Source organism: Aphelocoma coerulescens, chromosome 1A, assembly GCF_041296385.1.
Source record: "Aphelocoma coerulescens isolate FSJ_1873_10779 chromosome 1A, UR_Acoe_1.0, whole genome shotgun sequence".
NCBI classification, from domain to species: domain Eukaryota; kingdom Metazoa; phylum Chordata; class Aves; order Passeriformes; family Corvidae; genus Aphelocoma; species Aphelocoma coerulescens.
Genome location: NC_091014.1, coordinates 3,750,890 through 3,757,173, shown reverse-complemented (window position 1 = coordinate 3,757,173; position 6,284 = coordinate 3,750,890). Strand labels below are relative to the sequence as shown.

The 6,284-nt window shown below is 46.9% G+C and overlaps 1 long non-coding RNA gene across 1 annotated transcript; it reads left to right on the top strand.

Annotated features, from left to right (window-relative positions):
* Nucleotides 1–317: 317 nt before the first annotated feature.
* Nucleotides 318–2,861, top strand: LOC138104523 (uncharacterized). Its single transcript, XR_011148094.1, has 4 exons — nt 318–381; nt 653–694; nt 790–1,053; nt 1,233–2,861. It is a non-coding gene; the product is annotated as an uncharacterized lncRNA (long non-coding RNA).
* The last annotated feature ends 3,423 nt before the right edge of the window (nt 2,862–6,284 follow it).

Sequence of the window (6,284 nt, the reverse complement as noted above, 5' to 3'; positions counted from 1 at the left end):
ACGTGCACGCTGCTACAGTGGCAATGAGATGGAGATTACAGCCACTAATTGCACACAAACAAGTGATTAGGGGGACAATAGCAAAGCACACCCCACCCTTGCACTAATTCTTCATTCCCTGCATGGAGTAATGCCCTTTTGTTTCCCTGGATAAGTCCCTAATGATGTTAGGGGGCATCCAAAGAACACGGTGGCACCAGGGTGAGCTCATTAATGAGATTAGCCGAGTTTTAATTTAGATGAAAAGCAGGCAAGGCAGGGAACAAGGCCTGTTATTATTTTGCATTATAAAAGATGGGTTTGGGAAGCAGGGAGGTATGGAGGCAGCTGGATGAGGGCTAGGCTGGGGACCTTGTGGAGGGAGTGGCAGCAGATGTCCTGGTGAGTCATTCTGTATTTCTATCCTAGACTCGTTGACCATCATATACCTTTAGGCTGAGGTGAGACAGTACATTTCTACTTTATTTCTTTTGAGTAGAGCTGTGGTTTGACTTGGCTTCCCCAAGAAGTTACCGGGTGTGGGTGTGGAGCTGGTCTGGGTGCCCAGTGGGATGCTCCTGGTTTTGAGCTGAGGGAATTACTGGGGGATGTTTGTCTTCATGGCTGGGCAGTGACCACTCTGTGCCTGCAGCCTTTTTTTTTTCCTCCCCAGGCTTTAGTGGTAATCCTGATCCCTGTGGCTGGTTTGACAGAGGTGAGATAATGAGCTGTTGCCTCACCATGAGTTTAAAATGAGCCAGAGCCTCTCCCTGCTTTTTTCCCTAATGCAGCCAAATTTCTTCTCTTAAGCCAGCACTGAGGAGCATCTCCAGAGAGAGTCTACATGCAGCATTGACAGAATCTGTTGTATTTCCTGCCATGAGTGAGGGTCTCTGAAGTGCCTGTGGCCAGGGAAGTTGCCTTTACCTGCAGCTTGCCCACTCCAGGACCTCCATGCCAGGATATCTGAGGATGCACTGGCCAGCCAAACCTGGTGCACAGAGTCCTGGAGCAGGAAAGAAGCTGTGACTCTACAGGACTCTTCCTTTAAGAAGTATTCCTTTAATGAAGAAGGCAAGTTCATCTGCTTTCCTATCTCTGCTGAAACACTCAGCTTCCCAAAACAATCACTCCTGACTCGTTTCCCATCTCCCCTCACTCTCCCTGTGCTTCCTCATTAGCTGTGGGCATCCCTACCCCCACCACAGATCTGGGATAGGTTTATTAACCCACATTATCCCTTTTCTTTGCAGTACTGGGAGTTTGGAGACCAAGGGAACAGTCTAACCTGTGCCAAGCTATTCCCATTTGGCAGCTTTCTGAGCAGCTCACGGTACTTAGAGCAAAGAAAAAGAAATAAACACTTTGTAGGTGTAGAGTGGAACATTTGAGAGATCCACTGGAATCAAAACTCCTGGAAAACGCAGGAGAAAGAGAGGGACAGACATATCAAGCAATACTTTAGCTGTACTTGCAAACTGTGGATGCCACCAGAAAATGGAAGGCAGGAGGTGACTCTATTTCTGTCAATTGCTGGTTATGAATTACTTGAGACTTTTAATGGTTTGCAGTTAGCCCAGGCAGAAGAGGCCAACTACAAAACATCAAGAGAGAAATCTGAAGAGCCCTTCACTCTTGTGCAAAAAATGAAATCTGGGAGGGAGAGATGAAGTGTTTCCTCTTTTTCCTGACATGAGAAAGGACAAAGAAGAAGAGTAAAATAGGGAAAAGATGGTGATTTCCTCTAAATATGAACAAGTTCTGTCCCCTTTGACTCGACAAGGCTACAGGAACCACAGCATTTCCTCAATAACCCTGGACCACAGAGACAGGACAGTCCTTTGGGGCTGACATTAATTTTAAATAAGCCTCTGTCTCCGTGCCTCTCACCTTACAGACACATTGCTGTTTACAAACTCGATTTCTTTTCTTTTTGAGCTTTCTTTTACAGGAATGGGGCTGTGGGAAGGGGTATCCAGTGTGCTGGGAGGTGTCTGTCTCCACTGGCAGGGAGGGCTGAAAAGGGTGAGTCAGATAACAGGGTCACTGTGGATCTGGAGACAAAGGCATGAAGTGCAGTGCATTGATTTTTGTGTCTGTGCTTGTTAATGGCACCTCCATGAGCATGATGACTCTGGCCTTTGCTCGTGCCATCTCTCCGATGATATAATATTGCTTGCCTGGAATAAGGAATAAGATCCTCTGTGAGAGTTATTGATGAAGAAATGAAGTTCCAAGGAGGTTCAGCAGTGTTTCTGATGACCCTTTAACCTCCCCCCCCTTCCCCCTCCAAACACTGTGTTGTGTTGGAAAAGCCATAAAGGATTTTTCTGTATTTTTGATAGAAGAGATGAGAAACGCACAGGGCCCGTGCCGTAGCTCCAAAATCATCCACCTGCAGAATGGCAGGGAATAAACATAATTTGTAGCTCTCATCTTGATACAGATCCATCCTCTCCTATAATGGAGACCTTTCTCTAGCAGAGCTGGTTAAGTCTGAACTAAATCTCAGCAAGGAAATTTCAGCCACTTCCTGTTTCTCTTCCTGCTGCAGCTCCCAAATAAAAATATTGAAGTCACATGCTCAGCTTGCTCTTCACTGCTCCACAAATGGGATTTGGGAAGAGGAATGGAAAGCTGTTGGGGCAAGAGCTTGGTAGGAATAAATATCTGTTGGGATGGAGAGCCTGGCACAAAGATTTCCTGGGAAGATGATGCTCAGTGACTGTGGTACCTGCATCACGGAAGGTTCCTCTGGCACACGTCCCCCTCTGGACTGGCTGCAGGCTGGAGTAGATGTGAGACAACACCAGAGTGCAGAGGGGTCAGAATAACTCCTGAGACTCTCTGGACATGACAGAGGAACCAGAGCACAGAAAAAACCCACCTTTGAGCTTTAAACAAATGCCGGTTTTGAGGTGACAGCTCCAGCTGAGTCACATTTATGGGCTTGAACACCACTCAGAGACCAGAAGTGATTGGAAAGGCCCGAAAGACTCAGTTGGACTCTTCCAAAACTCATGGAAAACCCCTGCTTTGACACCAGGTGTCAAATTGACATTCAACCTGACCTGCCAGACCTGATATACTCTTCTTGGAAGCCAATGCATTTTTTGGATCTCACATGAAGAGGAAGAAGAATGACAACCACAGCATGGTAGAAACGCTTGGAGAAGTTTACAGAAGACCAGGGTAACCCAGGTTCTTGTTAATAGATCCCTCAGGGTGGACTAGAGGGAAAAAACACTGAATACGTGGTGTTTGTAAATATATTAATGTAGGGCTTATTTTAGAACAATTTGCTTACAGAGGAAAGCAAGTGTGTGGCCACTTTGGCTGTTATTATCTACAGTAATATGAACTATAAAAACCTAAAAATATCACTTAAGAAAATGCATAAGAAAGAGAAGGAACAGATGAGAGTAGAAAGATCTCACCACGTGCAGACTCTGTAATGAGCCTTGGTTGCTGCAATTTCAATGTCTGTTGGTCAAAGTAGCCACTAGAGACTGAATCAACCAGATGTTGATGAAAATCCCCAGAACACAACCTCTGCTGGGTTTACATTCACTCAGGTTCAGGTGGGATCACCCAGGTACCTCCGCTGGGGCGGGGAGTTTCCCGCTGGATGATGGAAACTTGTGGGTCAGGGACACCTGGATGATGGAATGCTGTGGATCAGAGGACACTTTGGGAAGCTTTGACACCTTCAAAGACAGCACAGCTGCCTCTTGCATCAGCCCAGTTGGCTCCACTGTGTCCCATCACGGCCCATCAGCAGCGTCAGCACCTTCAGGCTCTGTGTGGATGTCCTGGCACTGCCCGGGCAGGGGAGTTATCACAGCTGGGTTCACTTGATAAGGACAAAGAGACAAAGTTCCCTCCTCCCAGGGTTTGCCTCTTTCCTTACCTGGTCCAACACCAGCTGCAGCCTGAGCTGAGCTGGGCTCGCCCTCAGCACCTGGGTGGGTGCTTTGCACCTCGGCAGCTTCCCCTGAACCTTTGAGCCACCAGCATCCCAGTGTCTCTTCCAGTGTCACATTCTTCTCCCTAGACCTGGAAGGACTGGACAAAAGTATGACATTTATCTTATCCCAGGTTCCCTCCACCCTTCAAATTCCGTTTGTAGGTGTATTTGGGGAGGGGTGGCTTCGGTGGTCGCAGGTGAGCAGCTCCTTCTTTGCAGTTTGCTACAGTGGGCAAAAGCCCTTCCATGATTTTAGCAACGTGTAAGCCATGAACCATTTCAGTCTCTCACAAGAGATGGACTTTTCCAAAACTCATGGAGAACCTCAGGTGAATTGGCACCCATTCAACCTGGCCAGCCAGTCCTAAAATACACTTCTTGGCAGCCAGAGCATTTTTTGGATCACACATGAAGGGGAAGAAGAATCTGTGCTGCCAGGGGATGATGTGGGGAGTGCTCACACCCCCCTGACCACTTGCTGATGGTAATGGTGCAGGAGAGAAACAAAGCAAGAAGAAAAATCAAGCACATGTATCTCCCTATCAGTATGTGCTTGTTATTGTCATCATTGGCTTTCTTGTGAGTATTTCAAGACTTGTTCTTTTGTCCTGAAGTTCCCTGTGATTCAGGGATAATCCTTGCATTACAAGAGAAAAACCCTGATATTTTTTTTTTCAAATTGACAGAGATTTTTAGGCTTTATCCATGATTCATGGTCTGCCTTGCCCTGTCTCTAGAAGCCAGAAAATATTTGTCCTAGCGTAGCCTAATGGTGAAAATCTAGGCTGCAAATAAAAGAAGCCCATGTTATCCCTTTGAATCTTTATTTAGTCAATTTTAAGCCAGTCTTTTGATGTTGAGGGACCTGGCCCTTAGTTTGGGATGCTGGCCAGGCTGTTGGAGGTGGAGTTGGCAGATGGCCTGTTGGCTCTGCTGGCTGCAGACTGACCTGTCACACCAGGTCAGGAACAGCAAAACACACCCAGGCTGCCTGATGTGGTTTGGGAAAATTCAGCAGGGAACACTGCTGGGGTTTTAAGAGACAGAGAAAAGGGATAAAGACATCAGGGAGAAGATGCTTCTGTTGAAGATACCTACGTAGCAGCTCTGCTTTAATAGCATTAATTGATGTTTGACTTCAGTGAGAGCAGAAAGATAGAGATAAATGAATGAGCTGTAGAAAGAATGATCCTTACTGGAGCTGCCTGGTAGGGAGAGACAGGGAAAGCACGAAGGTTAAAAGTCTAATGACAAGCATCCTTAATGATTGCTTCTCCTGTATTCCCTCTGGGTAACATTTCCTGAGTCTAAATTGTCTTAAAACCACTCTAACGTGGCTGAAACATTTCTAAATATAATTCAGCTCAACTAATGCTAAAGAATATAATGGAATTTAAGGAAAGAAAATCAAGCACAGTAAGTTTTTTAACCATTACGTGTCTTTCAGAGCAGGCCAAATGGTGCATGAATTTGGGTAAATAAAGGAGAAAAACCCTTTTTTTCGTGTCAGCTGGAGTGGAAGTTCACCTGTCTGCAGCAGCACACAAGCTCCCTGCAGACCGTGTCTCCATGGATCCATGGAGAGCATGAACTCCTGTGCTGTGGCAATAACAAAAACCTCGCCTATAATCCCGGGGAAAAAAATCAAGGCAGCTTGCTGAAGCAACACTGAGAGTTGCCACAGATGGTGATTTTTCAGTGCTGGGCAACCAGATCTGTCTGTTGGTAGCCACAGGTGTCCAGGGGAGGCGGCATCACCCGTTCTCCAGCAGCCCGAGCTCACCGGCTGCTCCAAAGTGACGTGGAGAGGCTGCAGAAAACGGCTTAAAAGCACAATTAACTTTCTGTAACAATAGCCTCTTTATTCTTCATTATGAAAAGGCCTGAAAGGGAATTTGTTTTCCAAGATAGATGTGAAATGAAGCTCTATCAGAACAAGTAACCTTGCAAGCCAGACACAATGGGCAGTATCTACCCACCGCTTCCTCCCCAGCCCTCCCCAGGCAGTGCACAGCAGCTCGCTGTACGCCTGGTTTTGTCTGCTCCCCCTGCTTATAAATTACACTCATCAATAATATTTTCGTTTCTTGGGAAAGCAATAAAATAGTCAATGTGCCTCTGCAGTTCCTGCCCTGCTCGGGGCCAGGCTCCGGTGTCTCCCGGGCAGGAAGGTCAGAGCGGTGGGATGGAGTCACACTGCGGGGTGAGAGGCTCTTTGAGCTGCCACCTGCAGGTAATGCCGCTCTCTCCCTTCCCTGACCTTCCCGTGTCCAGCCCCAAAGCTGATCTGTAACTTAAAGAGACTCAGAAATAGCGCAGACTTAGGGTGTGAGTACAA